The sequence below is a fragment of the Microcaecilia unicolor genome, chromosome 8 (assembly GCF_901765095.1).
Source record: "Microcaecilia unicolor chromosome 8, aMicUni1.1, whole genome shotgun sequence".
NCBI classification, from domain to species: domain Eukaryota; kingdom Metazoa; phylum Chordata; class Amphibia; order Gymnophiona; family Siphonopidae; genus Microcaecilia; species Microcaecilia unicolor.
Genome location: NC_044038.1, coordinates 197,149,073 through 197,167,939, shown reverse-complemented (window position 1 = coordinate 197,167,939; position 18,867 = coordinate 197,149,073).

Below are 18,867 nucleotides of genomic sequence, written 5' to 3'. Positions count from 1 at the left end.
ATACTAATATGGACTACGTTGGGCCAATATTAAGTCGGCAGGAGGCAGCCCGCCCAAGTGTCACGGTCAATGCTGACCCCAGATATTCAATGACGGGCTGTTTCCGGTGCCTGACATTGAATATCTGGGTTTTTTTGGCAGCATTAACTTAACCAGCTAAGTGAATATTCAGCACTGGCCAATTAATTAATAGTGGGCAAAGATAGTACTGCTATTTATGCTGTCTAATTTGTCCTCTAAACTTAGCTGGTCAGTGCTGAATATTGCCAGTTAACATTTTGGCACTTACTACAAATATTCAGCAGAGATAACAAAGTATTCAGCAGAGATATTTGTGGTTAGGCCCCAAAATGCTATTTAACTGGTCAGCAGCCATTTCTGGCCAGTTAAAAAGATTTGAATATTGGGGAGGGGGGAGGGGCTGCCTATTATCTAGGGTTACCATCCAGCTTATGTTCGAAAGAGAAAGACGCCCATATTTCAACCCAAATCGGGAAATGGGCGTCTTTCTCCCATGGGCGGCCAAATTGGTATAAACAAAAGCCAATTTTGGGCGTCTTCAACTGCACTCCGTCGCGGAAATGGCAAAAGTTGACGGGGGCATGTCGGAGGCGTGGAGAAATATCTGGGGTCCTCCTCCTTCCCCCACGAGGCCTCTTCCTTGGTGTCAGACATGAGCTCCTGTAGCTCAGTCCTCAACCGCGCCCGGCTCGACTTCGAGGCACCGAGGCCTCAGTGGCGGCGTCGAGCGGTGGACTCCCGCGCCGGCTGGGATGAAGCTCCCTCCATCAACGTCGATGGGGACTCCACCTGCGTGGCGGTCGAGACCGGCGCTGCAAGCGGCGTCGGCGTCAAAGGCCTCGGCACCGGGCTAGAGCACGCCGGCGCCTCTATCAACGGCGCCAAGGGCGCAAGCACCCCCGGCGCCGGCACAGTCTGGCGCATCAGCCCTTCCAGGATCCCCGGAAGGATGGCTCGGAGGCACTCATCCAGGCCCGCTGTCGGGAAAGGCGAGGGGGCCGGTAGAGGTGTTGGTGCCGGAAGCTGTTCGGGTCCAGGAGACGGCACCTAAGTGCTGGCACCCTGACGTGACAATACCTCTACTACAGAGGGGGACCGCTCCTCTCGGCGCTGCCGCTTCCTCGGCGTCGAATCGTCTCTGGAGCCAGGAGCCATATGCGCTGTGGGCGACCGATGACGGTGCTTCTTTGTCTTTTTTCGGTGCCCGTCATCGGCGCTCGGCAGTACCGAAGAGAAGGAGGTAGATCCCCCTCGGCCTCGAGGGATTGGGTCCGACAGGGTTCGGTCCCGAGGGCCCTGGGTAGAGGGAGTGACCGGGGCCGAGTGCCCACGCGGCAGTTCACCCCTGCCATCTCCAGAAGACCGGCGGACCGACAAGACCTGTACTCCTGGGGTCGGTGCCGTCGGTGCCGATTTCGTGGACATCGGTACCAGTACCGAAGACCCGGCCGTCGATACCGATGTCGAAGTCGACGTCGAGGGGCCAGCGCAAGTTCCAAAAAGACGGTCCCGTAGAACTTGCCTCGCCACCTGTGTCCGTTTCCGTAAACCGAGACATAAGGTGCACGTCTTGGTATCGTGCTCCAGCCCGAGGCACTGGAGGCACCAAGCTTGAGTGTCGGTCGGCGAGATATGCCGGCCGCACCGACCACACTTCTTAAATCCACTCAGGACCTTCGAGGACATCACGTCGGTGAAGTCAAAGTCGTTGATGGTGGCGGTAAAATTCACACCTCGAAAAATAAATCGACCGCGCGGCCACAAGGCCGCAACGAGACGCCCCCGCTAAAAAGACGAGGGAAAACAAGTTCTTCTCGTTTTTTTTTTTTAACAAAATAAAACAGAGAAGCAAAGAAAAACACAACGAAGAAAATCTCACGGCGAAAGCGCGATCCGGTTTCCGGGGCTGACAGAGAGAGAGACGAACGCGGCTCTCTCCAGCGCGGAAAAGAAAAAACTGAGCGGGAACGGTCGCGCACGGGCGGGAAGACGGCCGCGCATGCACGGTGGGCGTGCCCTGCGTGCGGGACCGCCCGCAAAGTTTTGTTCCGGTTGGTGGGGGCTGCCGTGGACGTCAACCCAGTCGTGAGAACAAGCAGCCTGCTTGTCCTCGGAGAATTTCATTTTACAGCATTTTAAAAACGAGTCAAGGATACAGCCAGTGACAGGATGAATTATCTCTTCCAATGAGACAGAGATTGGATCTCTGTTCACCAGAGACTTCAGGCTTTTGCTGAAAAGATATCTAAATAGATTTTAGTTATTCTGACTTATCTATCCCAGAACCCATTTTACTCAATAAGTCCTGCAGATGATAAGGCACTATAATAGCGAGTTCTCTATAGTAAGCCTCATTAGTGTCATGCGCTGACATTTAGTATACAGCTTCCTAACACAAGAGTAACACCAAATTTTTGCTCTTCAGTGCAGTAATCAAGTTGTGGGCATACAGGTCCTATGCAAAATTTGTGTGCTAACAAGGGAGATCACACTGGACACAAGTGTGCACAACTCTGCACTAGCAGCAGCTACAGGCTGGATGTTTCTTGCACACTTACCAGCACCTGAGCAGCATGTGCACACATCTGTGCATGGTATTCTGTGCATAAAATGTTTGGAATACCAACAGTGGCGTACCAAGGGGGGGGGGTGGTCCGCCCCGGGTGCATGCCGCTGGGAGGGTGCCGCGCACCTGTCGGCTCTTCGTTTTCATGCTCCCTCTGCCCCGGAACAGGTTACTTCCTGTTCCGGGGCAGAGGGAGCATGAAAACGAAGAGCTGGCAGGCGTGCACCCAGGGGGGGTTCTTTCGCTAGGGGGGGCATCACGCTGTTCTGGGGGGGGGCGCTGCACCCGGGGGGCGGGGCGCATCAGCGATCTGCCCCGGGTGTCAGCCCCCCTAGGAACGCCACTGAATACCAATGAAGAAAGACTAAGGAGGCTAGGGCTTTTCAGCTTGGAGAAGAGATGGCTGAGGGGAGACATGATAGAGGTATATAAAATAATGAGTGGAGTGGAACAGGTGGATGTGAAGCATCTGTTCACGCTTTCCAAAAATACTAGGACTAGGGGGCATGCGATGAAACTACAGTATAGTAAATTTAAAACAAATCTGAGAAACATTTTCTTCACCCAACGCGTAATTAAACTCTGGAATTCGTTGCTGGAGAATGTGGTGAAGGCAGTTAGCTTGGCAGAGTTTAAAAAGGGGTTAGACGGTTTCCTAAAGGACAAGTCTATACACAGCTACTAAATGGACTTGGGAAAAATCCACAATTCCAGGAATAACATGCATAGAATGTTTTTTTTTTATTTGTTAAACTTTTTATTAATATTCCAACAATGTATTACACTCTTAAACATTATTCCTATACATAGCTCATCTGCAACATTCAATCTTTGTTAACATTCTTTTATTTTTCCCCCCTTCCCCATTATTCCCCAACCCCACCTCCCCCCTTTCCTCCCATGCATAGAATGTTTGTACGTTTGGGAAGCTTGCCAGGTGCCCTTGGTCTGGATTGGCCGCTGTCGTGGACAGGATGCTGGGCTCGATGGATCCTTGGTCTTTTCCCAGTGTGGCATTACTTATGTACTTACAGTGGGGGAAATAAGTATTTGATCCCTTGCTGATTTTGTAAGTGTGCCCACTGACAAAGACATGAGCAGCCCATAATTGAAGGGTAGGTTATTGGTAACAGTGAGAGATAGCACATCACAAATTAAATCCGGAAAATCACATTGTGGAAAGTATATGAATTTATTTGCATTCTGCAGAGGGAAATAAGTATTTGATCCCCCACCAACCAGTAAGAGATCTGGCCCCTACAGACCAGGTAGATGCTCCAAATCAACTCGTTACCTGCATGACAGACAGCTGTCGGCAATGGTCACCTGTATGAAAGACACCTGTCCACAGACTCAGTGAATCAGTCAGACTCTAACCTCTACAAAATGGCCAAGAGCAAGGAGCTGTCTAAGGATGTCAGGGACAAGATCATACACCTGCACAAGGCTGGAATGGGCTACAAAACCATCAGTAAGACGCTGGGCGAGAAGGAGACAACTGTTGGTGCCATAGTAAGAAAATGGAAGAAGTACAAAATGACTGTCAATCGACAAAGATCTGGGGCTCCACGCAAAATCTCACCTCGTGGGGTATCCTTGATCATGAGGAAGGTTAGAAATCAGCCTACAACTACAAGGGGGGAACTTGTCAATGATCTCAAGGCAGCTGGGACCACTGTCACCACGAAAACCATTGGTAACACATTACGACATAACGGATTGCAATCCTGCAGTGCCCGCAAGGTCCCCCTGCTCCGGAAGGCACATGTGACGGCCCGTCTGTAGTTTGCCAGTGAACACCTGGATGATGCCGAGAGTGATTGGGAGAAGGTGCTGTGGTCAGATGAGACAAAAATTAAGCTCTTTGGCATGAACTCAACTCGCCGTGTTTGGAGGAAGAGAAATGCTGCCTATGACCCAAAGAACACCGTCCCCACTGTCAAGCATGGAGGTGGAAATGTTATGTTTTGGGGGTGTTTCTCTGCTAAGGGCACAGGACTACTTCACCGCATCAATGGGAGAATGGATGGGGCCATGTACCGTACAATTCTGAGTGACAACCTCCTTCCCTCCGCCAGGGCCTTAAAAATGGGTCGTGGCTGGGTCTTCCAGCACGACAATGACCCAAAACATACAGCCAAGGCAACAAAGGAGTGGCTCAGGAAGAAGCACATTAGGGTCATGGAGTGGCCTAGCCAGTCACCAGACCTTAATCCCATTGAAAACTTATGGAGGGAGCTGAAGCTGCGAGTTGCCAAGCGACAGCCCAGAACTCTTAATGATTTAGAGATGATCTGCAAAGAGGAGTGGACCAAAATTCCTCCTGACATGTGTGCAAACCTCATCATCAACTACAGAAGACGTCTGACCGCTGTGCTTGCCAACAAGGGTTTTGCCACCAAGTATTAGGTCTTGTTTGCCAGAGGGATCAAATACTTATTTCCCTCTGCAGAATGCAAATAAATTCATATACTTTCCACAATGTGATTTTCCGGATTTAATTTGTGATGTGCTATCTCTCACTGTTACCAATAACCTACCCTTCAATTATGGGCTGCTCATGTCTTTGTCAGTGGGCACACTTACAAAATCAGCAAGGGATCAAATACTTATTTCCCCCACTGTATATGCACAGAATAGCATTCCAGCACATGCGCAGATATATGTGCATTCACGTGCTAATATAATTGTGCTCAGACCTTCTCAACAATCCAGCAGGCAGGAAATCCTCACCACTGTGATTGTAGAACAAGCTAACCTTTTAAGCCTCCTACTATTTGGCATTAAAGCCCCAGCACTGCACTTAGCCATTCAGTTTTCTGTGCACTTCTCTGTACCTGCGCAGAATAGTAAGAGCCTTGTTACTATGGAATTAAATATGCTATGAATGGGTATCTATGCAAGGTTTTGCACCAGGTTAGCTTGTATGCAAAACCTTTTCTTACATCTGCCTGCCCAAAAATTGTGTTCTAAAGCCGTGCTAACCCTACCAAAGCCTCACACACATTGTTACATTGGCCTAGCGTTGGCATGCACTAACTCTTAGTAAATGAACCTTTCAAGTAATTCAGAATAACTGAGGTTATTAATAAAGGAAAATCTAATAAAGACTTCATCATGAGCTGATCATTAACTCTCAGATGAGTTGTATCATTCAAACAGAGTTCATAGATGCGCGAGCCATTGTATGCCCTACTTTTCTCCTCCGCTTTCAGAGAGTGGACACAACCTCCTGTGTTCTTCTTTTTAGATCTTCATGCCTTTGGTTAAGGTTAAAAAAAATAAAGGCATTAATGCACTTTCAGAAGAGAACAGTATCTGACAGAGACAGACAATTATCCCTGCCTTTCCCACCTGAGGGAAAACAGAACAGGAGGACCTTACTCAGCCCAGCCAGCAATTTACAACCTATTCACTTCTCTAATGGCCTATGGATCTTTATTACTGTCTTGTTCTGTCCGTCAGACATATGCTAGGAGATGGGGAAGTTTACTGCCAGAAATACACTTTCTCAGCAGTCCTTCCTGCTTTAAGTGCACTTTGGCCTCTGAATATGTGGGGTGGCTCCCCAAAAGAGGTCCCTATCACTTGAGCCATACCCCAAGCAGGACTTATTTTGTGTGTTCACTTGCTACCCTAAAAGCACCATATGCAACTCTGCCAATGCACCCCAATTCTGCCCTGCAGTACCCCATACTGAAGCTGGATGTTTCTTTCTCATTAGCAAGCCATTTGAACACTTCATTAGCACCTTTTTATTGGGGAAAACTTTCCTGCAGTCTTTAATTTCTTTCTAAAAACCAAGGATACAGAAATGTTCATGAAAAGACTATTGTAACAACCTAAACTCCACCAAACCTATCCACAGCTAGAACACAAGTTTAGGAGCCATTGAATTTACTTTGGTTATTTATTCTATAATTCAACCAATACAACTAACTGTGGGGGGTCATCCCGCGATACCTCATGCCTCAGCTCCCTGATCTCCTGCCAGAGATCCAGAAAGCACATCCTCATCTGCTGTTGCGCCACGAAATGCCTTTCGGCTTGCTGCTGTAGTTCATGGAAATCTCACACAGGTCGCTCAAATGGGTGTTGGTCTTCTCCAACCTACGCATCAATGCATTGCCCACCAAATTCAGCTGCTTGCACTGTGCATTAGACACAAGGCGCACCTGCTCACATATGGCATCTGTCGAACGCTGAACATGCCCAGCCACTTCTTTAAGCAGTGTGTTTATACCCTCATTACACTTGGCCTGCATCTCCCACAGCTGGCGCCGATCCTCCCATTCCTCTGTAGGAGGGGGTGCAGGAGGACGGTCATTGTATGACTAAACAGCAGAAGATATGGGGGTGACATCGATGAGCTGAAGGGTCAAGGTTTCTTCCGGCTCCCCATCCTCTCCTCCCTGTGTAGGCATTAATAACCATAGCCCTTAAAATAGAAAGGGAACAAATTACACACCCACACACACACCGCCAATGTCCTATTGTAACTTCATGCAACACACAATGCCACCTCAGTACTCATGTGCTTCTTGTTCATCTTGGCTACAACATGATGCTGCAGGCTCTGACACCCCTGTGGAAGTGCCCGCAACCGGATGGCCACCTACCAAAAAAAAGTCCAGCCGATTAACAACCGGCTGCTGTGCCCACTACTACTGGTCCCTTCCATCACATTGCTCACCACCTTCTCTGTCCTCAGTTGTGGGACCTGGGGTCGCACCTGGCAATCTGGTGTCATCTTCCAGATGTTCACCTACAAAGACAAACACAAACAAGTTTGATCCAAACCCACCCATCACCACAGTTCTTACCACCACCCCATTGTCTGCAATACGCAAAACAAACTCACCCTCCATATCACCAATGGCCTCCTCCGACGTGTCGACACCACCACACAGGCCAACTACCTGCTCACAGCCAAGGGTGGGCAACACAGCCTCCTCCAGGGGAGTCAGATCCAAGGCACAGCGAGGGCCACCCCTTGTACCCTTTCCATGCTTCCACTTCTTCCGTGCCTTGGCTTTGACAAGACCCCTGAAATCTTGCCAACAATGCTTACACTGCTCCACAGTGTGCCTCTGCACACCAGCAGCACTCACATCCTCCGCAATCTTCCTCTAGATTTGTTTTTTTTTGGCCATGCGAGAGCCTGGACTTTTTAAAAAGCCAGCCAAACTCTTCGCATACATGATGCACCAAAACTTCAACCTCGTCATCTGTGAATTTTGGTGCATGCTTCCGCTTAGCATTGCCATCAGGGCCCCCACTTTGAACAACTGTTTCCTCCTCCTCCCATCGGGGAACATTATCCTCCATTGCTTCCAGAAAAATAAAATGGATGAGATATTAACATCAGGAAAATGCAAGAAGAAGCACACTTACCACTCAGCCATAAGCTCGTCTCTCTGCATGAAACATCTCACTTACCAATGAAAACGTGAAAACACAAAGGAGTCAAGCAACGTGGCACACACCACACGTGCCTATAAAAAATGGAGGAGATGTTAACATCAGGAAAATGCAAGAATAAGCACACTTACCACGCAGCCATAAGCTTATCTCTCTGCATGAAACGTCTCACTTACCTATGAACATGTGCAACCACCTAACAAAAAGAAATCGGAGTCAAGCAACGAAGCAGACACCACACGCCAGTAGCCGTTGTGATCAAAAAGTCACTCACACGCCTATAAACCCCGCTTCCGAGTGACTTGTATCTTACACGCCCCAGATGCATGTCAGCCACAGTGATACCATGTGCTTAGCAAATGACTATTGTGCGCATGTGTTTCCTACACCGCTAGCGGGGATTTCATCAGATTAGCGATACTTTCATGCATCCACCTTTGTAGTACCACGCCGATCATTTGCATGCCTTTTTTTTTAGAGCATCCATCGTTTTTTCTAAATCGGTGAGTTTACAACGTGACCTTTATGTTTTCGGTTCTTCTACATTTCTTTGATGCATTGAGCCTAGAGTTTCTCACTTATATCATTTATACAATGTTATGTTATAAACACTAATAGAGTTCACAATGATTAGTGATTTTATATGGATTACTTGTCTCTCTCTCTCTCTCTCTCTCTCTCTTTATATATATATATATATATATATATATATATATATATATATATATATATATATATATTCTGTTGCTTTTAAAGCTTAGTGTTCATAGATTTTTAAAGTTGTTATGATTTTTAGCATTTGAAAATGATCAAGCATTTTTATTCCATGTTTTAAAAGCTTTTTGTATGTCTGTGTTCATGTATTTTAATTACATCTATTATTTGTCTATATTTTTTGAAATTCATTATTATACTCATTCTGTACATAAGTACGTAAGTATTGCCACACTGGGACAGACCAAAGGTCCATCAAGCCCAGCTTCCTGTTTCCAACAGTGGCCAATCCAGGTCACAAATACCTGGCAAGATCCCGAAAAAGTTCAATACATTTTATGCTGCTTATCCCAGAAATAAGCAGTGGATTTTCCCCAAGTCAATTTAATAATGGTCTATGGACTTTTCCTTTAGGAAGCCGTCCAGACATTTTTTTAAACCCCGCTAAGCTAACCGCCTACCACATTCTCTGGCAACAAGTTTAATTACATGTTGAGTGAAGAAAACTTTTCTCCGATTTGTATTAAATTTACTGCTTCGTAGCTTCATCACATGCCCCCTAGTCCTAGTATTTTTAGAAAGAGTAAACAAACGATTCACGTCTACCCTTTCCACTCCATTCATTATTTTATAGGCCTCTATCACATCTCCCCTCAGCCGTCTTTTCTTCAAGCTGAAGAGCCCTAGACGCTTTAGCCTCTCCTCATAGGGAAGTCATCCCATCCCCTTTATCATTTTCGTATGATATGTTTAATTTAATAGTGTGTTGTAAAACCCCTGATGCAGCCTATTTGGTGAAACGTGGCCACATCAGGTCTATTCTAATAAAAATTGTCCTGGACTCCTGGTCTGCTCTGGTTTCTGTTCCTTCCTGTTTGCTGCAAACTTAGAGCCTCTTTTGATGTTGTACAGTTTACTGCTAATGCAGCCATGACTAAAGGTTCTCTAGGTGCAGCCAGAGACTAAAGACCAATTTCAGATCAAACTGTTTTCTGTTCCTTGTTTTTAGCTGTAAACTGTGCATGCACTGCACAATTGTAACTGCTACAGTTACTTTATTGATTTCCATCTGATACTTTCCTGCCTTAACAAAGATCAGTGATACACAGAAAAGGAGGCAGATTACTGATGACAGCATCTAACCTCAGCAAAGAATAGATTGAAGGGGAGGGGAAACAAAGAGTAAATGTACCAGAGAGCAGAGAAGAGTACAGTGTGGGAGAATGGGCGTGCAAGTGGCAGATGAAGTTCAATGTTGACAAGTGCAAAGTGATGCATGTGGGTAAGAGGAACCCGAATTATAGCTACGTCTTGCAAGGTTCCGCGTTAGGAGTTACGGATCAAGAAAGGGATCTGGGTGTCGTCGTCGATGATACGCTGAAACCTTCTGCTCAGTGTGCTGCTGCGGCTAGGAAAGCGAATAGAATGTTGGGTGTTATTAGGAAGGGTATGGAGTCCAGGTGCGCGGATGTTATAATGCCGTTGTATCGCTCCATGGTGCGACCGCACCTGGAATATTGTGTTCAGTACTGGTCTCCGTATCTCAAAAAAGATATAGTAGAATTGGAAAAGGTACAGCGAAGGGCGACGAAAATGATAGTGGGGATGGGACGACTTTCCTATGAAGAGAGGCTGAGAAGGCTAGGGCTTTTCAGCTTGGAGAAGAGACGGCTGAGGGGAGATATGATAGAAGTGTATAAAATAATGAGTGGAATGGATCGGGTGGATGTGAAGCGACTGTTCACGCTATCCAAAAATACTAGGACTAGAGGGCATGAGTTGAAGCTACAGTGTGGTAAATTTAAAACGAATCGGAGAAAATTTTTCTTCACCCAACGTGTAATTAGACTCTGGAATTCGTTGCCGGAGAACGTGGTACGGGCGGTTAGCTTGACGGAGTTTAAAAAGGGGTTAGATAGATTCCTAAAGGACAAGTCCATAGACCGCTATTAAATGGACTTGGAAAAATTCCGCATTTTTAGGTATAACTTGTCTGGAATGTTTTTACGTTTGGGGAGCGTGCCAGGTGCCCTTGACCTGGATTGGCCACTGTCGGTGACAGGATGCTGGGCTAGATGGACCTTTGGTCTTTCCCAGTATGGCACTACTTATGTACTTATGTACTTATGTGTGAGTCCCACAAGTATGGTCTTCAGTTGGTGTGCACTGAGGTGACTTCAGCCCACTAATAAGGGGTGTCATTAGACAGGTACACTGTTCCACCAAACCACCATTGGGCCCATGTCCTAATCCCTTTGAGGGAAAGGAAGGGCCGTTGTCTTTATGAAAGAAGCATTGGGGGGGGGGGGGCTTTGGGAATGCAGGAGGTATAGTTACTGTACAGAAAGACTTAACTACATAACCCTAGTAGCGCTTTAGAAATGTCAAGTAGTAGTAGCAGTAACTAAACCCTCTTCCATCCTGCTGCTCTTCTTGACTGTAACCTCTTTTCGTCTTGTGTCAATTTAAGTTTCCTTTCATAAGGGTATACATTCTTCCATTTCTGTAACTTTACTTTGTAAATCCGCTAGATATGCTGGAAGTGATGTATTGTATAACAAATGCTTTAAATAAATAAATAACTGTGGCTGTGTCTAGTTTTGTTTACTGCCTTTCGCTGTTATGCAACAAAGCAGTTTATATTGTTTCAGATGGGAAATGACAAAAATGCAACAAATGTCATTTCTGTCCTAGGGCTGATTCTGTTCAATATATTTATGATTGATATTTCCCAAGGGTTGGAAGGGAAAGTTTGACTTTTTGCAACAACATGAAGATTAGCAACAGAGTGGACACCCCGGAGAAGTGGAAAGCATGAGAAGTGATCTACAAAAATAGAGGTGTGGGAAAATATATGGTCGTTAAGCTTTAATGTGAAGAAATGCAGAGTGATGCATTTTGAGTGCAGCAATCCAAAGGAACTGTATGCGTTAGGTGGAGAGAGACTGATGTGCAGTGGCGTTCCTAGGGGGGCTGACACCCGGGGAGGATCGCCGATGCGCCCCGCCCCCCCCCCCCCCCCCCCGGATGCAGCGCGACCCCCCCCCCCCCCCCCGGCAAAAGAACACCCCCTGCAAAAGAACCCCCGGGTGCATGCCACTGGGGGGGTGCTGCGCACGCCTGTCCTTCGTTCGTTCCATGCTCCCTCTGCCCCGGAACAGGAAGTAACCTGTTCCGGGACAGAGGGAGCATGGAACGAAGGACAGGCGCGCGCGGCACCCCCCCCCCCCCCCCCAGCGGCATGCACCCGGGGCGGACTGCACCCACCGCCCCCCCCCCTAGGAACGCCACTGCTGATGTGCACAGACCAGGAGAGGAACCTTGGGATGAAGATCTCAAGATAGTGAAACAAAGTAACAAGGCAGTGGCCGCAGTCAGAAGGATGCTTGGCTGCAGAGAGAGGGGCATAACTAGCAGAAAGAAGGAGGCTACACTTGGAGTACTGTGTTCAGTTTTGGAAGCCATATATTGCCAAAGACATAAAAAGACTAGAAATGGTTCAGAGGAAGGTGACCAAAATAGTATGGAGTCTGTGCGGGAAGATATATGACATGACTTGAATACTATACTCTGCAGAAGAGGAGAGACAGGGGAGATATGATACAGACATTTAAATCAGTGGTGTAGCTACAGGTGGGCCTAGGTGGGCCATAGCCCACCCAATTTGGACTCAGGCCCACCCAAAATTGTGGCACTCTTGCTGTGGTTGGTAGGAATCCTCAAAGCCTAAAGATTTCCTCCTCCTCAAGCAGCCAATGCTCTTCCAAACAGCAGCTGGTACTACATATCGGCCCCTCTGCACATGCTCAGTTTTCACCCATGCAGAAGCACTAAGCATGTACGGACTACTGACAGCAGTGTCAGCTCAAGTCAAGTGCTGCCAGCTGCTGTTTGGAAGAGCACTGGCTGCCTGAGGAGGAGGAAATCTTCAGCTAGTGCAGTTTGGGGATCCCCATCAGCTCAGGTATTTAACATTTTGTGTTTGAGGGTAGGGGGAGAGGCAGAATGCAGAGAGCAGAGTGGAGGGGAGCCAGGAGGGACTGAATTCTGTGCCCATCCATTTTGGGCTCAGGCCCATCCAAATTTGGCTGTCTGGCTACGCCCCTGATTTAAATTTGTGAAAGATATTAAGGAACAAAACAACCTTTTCCAAAACCAGAAAGGCTATAGAACTAGAGGCATGATATAAAGTTGCAAAGAGGGAAATTTAAAAGCATCATCAGGAAATATTTTTTTATGAAGATAGTGATAGATGCTTGAAATGATCTTCCACATGAAGTGATGGGGACAAATTGGTGGTAGAATTCAAAAAGGTACATTTTTCCCTCACAGTGTATCCTCTTTCATAGTGTTTATCTATTTTTGCGTTCCTCCTTTTTGCACCGAGCATCTTTCTTAAGGTAATATTTCTATGCTCCCTTCCAGTGACCCGATGTTTCTTCTGTGTTTCTCTTACTGCTTTTTTTGTTTTCCCAGATACTTAGCGATTCATAACTAACTATGGTTTCTATCATTTCCCACTCTCTCTCCTCTTTTGAGCCTTGGACCTCCTTAGCCCCCACTTTTTTTTCTCCTCACATATTACTGTCATATCTCTTTTTACACCCGGTGATTCTCTCCAGCACTGCTCTCCATCCTGTTCTATCTGTATTTCCTCTAGCTGCTACGTTCTCCCTCCTCTCACGAATAGTTCTTTTTAGTCCTTTCATACATCTGGTGATCTGGATCTACACCCGGCTACTCTTTTCACCACTGCTCTCTGTTTTCTTTTTAGCGTTCTTCTTTAACGACCCTACTGTACTACCGGTGGTTTTCTCTTCCTACTTTCAGCACTTTTCTTGTCTTCTAGAACACTTGCATGCTTATTTTTGAAAGAGAAGGACGCCCATCTTTCGACACAAATCGGAAGATGGGCATCCTTCTCACAGGGTCGCCCAAATTGGCATAATTGAAAGCCAATTTTGGGCATCCCCAACTGCTTTCCATCGCAGGGACTACCAAAATTCATGGGGGTGTGTCGGAGGCGTAGCGAACGCGGGACTTGGGCGTGCCTAACACATGGGCATCCTCGACCCATAATGGAAAAAAAAGGGTGTCCCTGACGAGCACTTGGACGACTTTACTTTGTCCTGTTTTTCTTATGACCAAGTCACAAAAAGGTGTATGAACTGACCAGATGACCACCGGAGAGAATCGGGGATCACCTCCCCTTACTCCCCCAGTGATCACTAAACCCCTCCCACCCTCAAAAAAACATCTTTAAAAATATTTTGTGCCAGCCTCAAATGTGATACTCAGGTCCATCACAGCAGTATGCAGGTCCCTGGAGCAGTTTTAGTGGGTGCTGTGCACTTCAGGCAAGCAGGCCCAGGCTCACCCCCTCTACCTGTTACACTTGTGGTAGTAAATGTGAGCCCTCCAAAAACCACCACAAACCCACTGTACCCACATCTAGATGCCCCCCTTCACCCTTAAGGTCTATGGTAGTGGTGTACAGTGGTGGGTAGTGGGTTTTGGGGGTTGGGAGGCTCAGCACACAAGGTAAGGGAGCTATGTTCCTGGGAGCAATTTCTGAAGTCCACTAAAGTGCCCCCTAGGGTGTTCGGTTGCTGTCCTGGCATGTCAGGGGGACCTGTGCACTACGAATGCTGGCTCCTCCCACGACCAAAGGGCTTGCAGTTGGTCGTTTCTGAGATGGGCGTCCTTAGTTTCCATTATCGCCGAAAATCAGAAACGACCAAGTCTAGGGACGACCATTTCTAAGAACGACCTAAATTTCAAGATTTGGGCATCCCCGACCGTATTATCGAAATGAAAAATGGACGCCCATCTTGTTTCGATAATACGGGTTTCCCCACCTCACGTCCTCAGTAAAACTTGAGCGTCCCTTTCGATTATGCCCCTCTTGGTGATCTGTATTCATCTTACTACAGCTCCTTCTACTGGCCATAACTCTGGACTTTTTTAGCACCTTTTTGTACCAACCACTCTCTCCCACTCCTCCTATAGTTCTATACTTGTTTCTCTTTTTTTCAGTACCTATATTTTATGTTTCTTTTTTTATGGTAGACTCACTAATAAACAGGCTCAGCTGAAGGATCAGCCTATAATGAACTTTCCTTGTGTTTCCTTTTTTTTAATCATTGAGGCCAAAAACATACTTTGGAGTGTGGAATCCTTTACTGAGAAAGATCAACGAATTAACTAACTTCCGCAAAGCCTTGAAGACTTACCTCTTTAACAAAGCCTACCACGAGAACCCTTAACTAGCTATAATACAACACCTATCCAACTATAATATAACACCTTTACAACTTTACTCAGAATGTACTTTCCTACAAATGCTTGAACAAATCCTCTTGCCTTCTTTAACTTCTTTGTAACACCAATTGTATGATTTAACCTGACATGGCTATGCCATGACAGTTCTCTGTAAGCCACATTGAGCCTGCAAATAGGTGGGAAAATGTGGGATACAAGTGCAATAAATAAATTTACTGAATTTCCTGTACAATCATATTGGGATTGACTATTGTGTAACGTTTATAGACTGAGTGTCTCTCCTTTGGGATTCATTATTGATAGCGAACAATTTTTCATCTCTTCAGCACTTCTTTGTTCTGCTTACCTATTCATGTCCTACCTCACATGTAAACTCCTTTTTCCCCAATATAGACAGCAAGTACTTCAAACTCTCAAGACTACATACATTCATAACAAGGTGCGTTTTCCCATTTTTATTCTAAATTTCTTTAAACATACATTTTATTTATTTCTTGTTATTATGTTCTATGATATTTATATTTTCACTTATTTGAATCAAATGGTGGCTTTTCTTTGTCACAATGTTTATATGCTATACTTTATATTTTCACTTATTTGAATCAAATGGTGGCTTTTCTTTGTCACAATGTTTATATGCTATACTTTATATAACTCATTTACCATATGTGCCAGTCGTGGTTCTATGGCATTTATAATTTCACCATTTTGAATCGAATGGTGGTTCTCCTTTGTATGTCACATTTTTATATAACTCACTTATTTATTTGTTACATTTGTATCCCACATTTTCCCACCTATTTGCAGGCTCAATGTGGCTTGCATAATACCGTAAAGGCGATCGCCAAGTCCGGTATGGAAACAAATACAATTTGATATTAGGGTTGGGTAAGATTAATATATTCAGGTACATAGGGATCAAAAATAGGAAGGAATATAAAATGTCCAATACAATCTATGTTTAGGCTGTGTTGCAGAGTTGAGGCATCTAAGTTAGATCGGTTGGGAATGCTTTTCTGAATAAGTAGGTCTTTAATGATCTCCTGAAGTTTAGGTGGTCGTAGATTGTTTTCATAGTCTTTGGCAGTGCATTCCACAATTGTGTGCCTATGTAGGTGAAGTTGGATGCATAGATTAATTTTGACCATTGTTGATGCTCTTTAAATATTTTGAGGCACATACCCTGGTTTTTTACTTGTTTATTTTGGACTTTAGATAAAGCATTGTCAAGCCAATAACAGTTTCTTTGGGATATGCATTTACACACAGTTCTTTACTCTCACTTTATACAATGTGGACAAGAGACTTGATAGAGTGGTGAAGTGATGACATGGAGGCTCCGGCCCGGTACGATGATGGTTACCAAGGAGACAAATCAATCGTTAAATGTGGCCAGATCTTAAACTTCAGAAGGTGGAGAAGGTTAAAATCAGGCAAGGTTAGAGGAAAGGAGAGGGCTGGGTATGAAATAAGAAACATGAATGAAAAACTTCTCTAATACTGCATTGCTTTGCGATGGGAAGACAGAAGGCTATAGGCTTGTGCTGAAAGAATACTAAAACTCTTAGGATTTCCTAGCAAGATTCCTACTGCATCCAGGTTTCTCCCTGCTCTTTGTACAGCCTGTTACAGACGAAAAAGAAAAAGTTTGAGAAGCAGCAGGAAGAGGAAATTTGGGCCTCTTTTTAATACTCCAGTGAGGTGAGACTTACCACATGTACCTCTTTATTAAGTCTTTATGTTTTATATTTTTATCACCAATTATATAAATTCTTTTTTTATTCAATCAGTCACACCAACCCTCGAGAGTCTCTCCGGTTGAACTGAGAGACTCTCGAGGGTTGGTCTGACTGATTGATTCCCGGCAATGGTTTGCTACAAATAGACTTTTTTGTGAGTAACAGCTCCTGAGGACACCGACTGAGCGAAACATAGGATTGGTATGCCAATTGAGCGAAACTAAGTGTTTGTGTTGAGCTGAAAATGAGTGGAAAACTAAACGAATTGAGCTGATTATGAGAAGAATAAAAAACAGAAATTGAAGTTGGCTTGGAATAAGCAGATATACAAGTGAAAGAATAAAGATTCTGAGTGGGACTAAGAAGTGAAATCAATGGATGTGAAGAGCCATGTTGGACTAATTATGCTAGTGCTGCGTGTTTTGTGGAAACTATTATTTTTAAATGGGGCAGCTTTGATACGCTGCTGGAAGATCAAATGTTTGGACATTATGATGTGTTTCCACGTGAAAATGTGATAATGTGACAGACTTGTGCCGTTCTGGCTCGCTGGTTTCATCTCTTGGATCTAAGGTTGTTGGTTTTATGGGTATTGAATGTATGAGTGAGTATGAATGAGTATTACTTAGTTTTATATGATAGTTGTGATGTATATTTATAGAAGCATAAAAATACTGTGATTATATTTTGGATAATAAAGATTATGCTAATGATATAAAATAGTAACAGTTTCCTGATTTTTACATATTGAACTTTGGGGAAATTTAGATTGTGGGTTCCTAATTGATTTGAACTGTTTTTTGGAAGTGTCCTGCTGGTCATACTACTCATTTGTTTGGACTGTTTCACGTAGTGGGCCATAGTCTCCCACTTCTGCGGTCTTCTCTCTCCTTTGGTAGAATTCAAAAAGGCATGGAATAAACATGGAGGTTCCCTGTGTGGGAAGATGATGAAATAAAAAGTATAGAACATTTTTACTTGCTAAAACTTAAACAGCTTTCACACTTTAAAGGGAAAAAATGAGAGGCACAGAGGTGAGTAGACTGCACCGGGCATCAGTTACAACCTAAAAACAAAGTTGGGGGGGAGGGAGTTAATCTGCACATGGCCACCTTTCTGGGCAGACTGGATGGAATATGTTGGCCTTTATATGCCATCATTTACTAGTTAATATAGCATTTTAAGCTATTTTTAAATGATGGTGCATCCTAACCTCCTATATATCTTGACTAGATGGTAAGCTCTATGGAGAAGGAACTGTATCTTGTATGAGTCTGTACTGGACTGTGATAACTAATTATGGTAATACAGTGGTGTTCACAACAGGCGCATTTCACCAGTACCATATTCCATATTGCATTGGAAAACCCAGGTTTCAACCTGATTCATGTTTAATGTGGAATATAAATGTCATAACAACTTAAAATAAGTAAATAAATAGAAACTCTGAATGTTGAGCATAACATGACGCTTGTTTTAGTGGCTCTTTACCAGGAGAAAAAAAAACTCTGCATGAATATATGCTAGAGTGTCCCTATTACCAGCTCCTCCTCCAAATGACACACTAATTACAATTTATAACAAATTACTACTCTACCTATGAAAAGCTGGCATGTTTGAACATATAAGTGAGATTAAATAAAAATGCTACCAACATTAAAGAACGACAACATGGATGCAGCAGCTCAAAGGACTGTTTGCTTTGTTTTGGATGATGGCTGCAAGGAATCTTGACTTAATGTGTTCTCAATCTAACCTCTTTGAGCTGCAGCCCTACATGTGCTGTTGCCAGCTTCCTTTCTGCTCCCGAGCCGTTACTTCTGCGGCTTGAAGCAAGTACCATGAGCTACGATCCTCATGCTTGTGGCGGGCAAAACAAAAAACAGCATGAAACCGTGCGCGGAGTCGTAGCCCTGCACGCCGCTGCCGGCTTCCTCCTCCCTCCCCTCAGGATGTAGCTTCCTGTTTTGGAGAGGAAGGAGGAAGGGAGCCGGCAGCAGCGCACACAGGGCTATGGCCCCGCGCACGGCTTCATGCTGTTTTTTGTTTTGCCGCAAGGGTCGGACTCGGAGTGAGACATCCAGCCACAGGGCAGCTGGAGCTGATGCTGCCAGGAAGAGACCT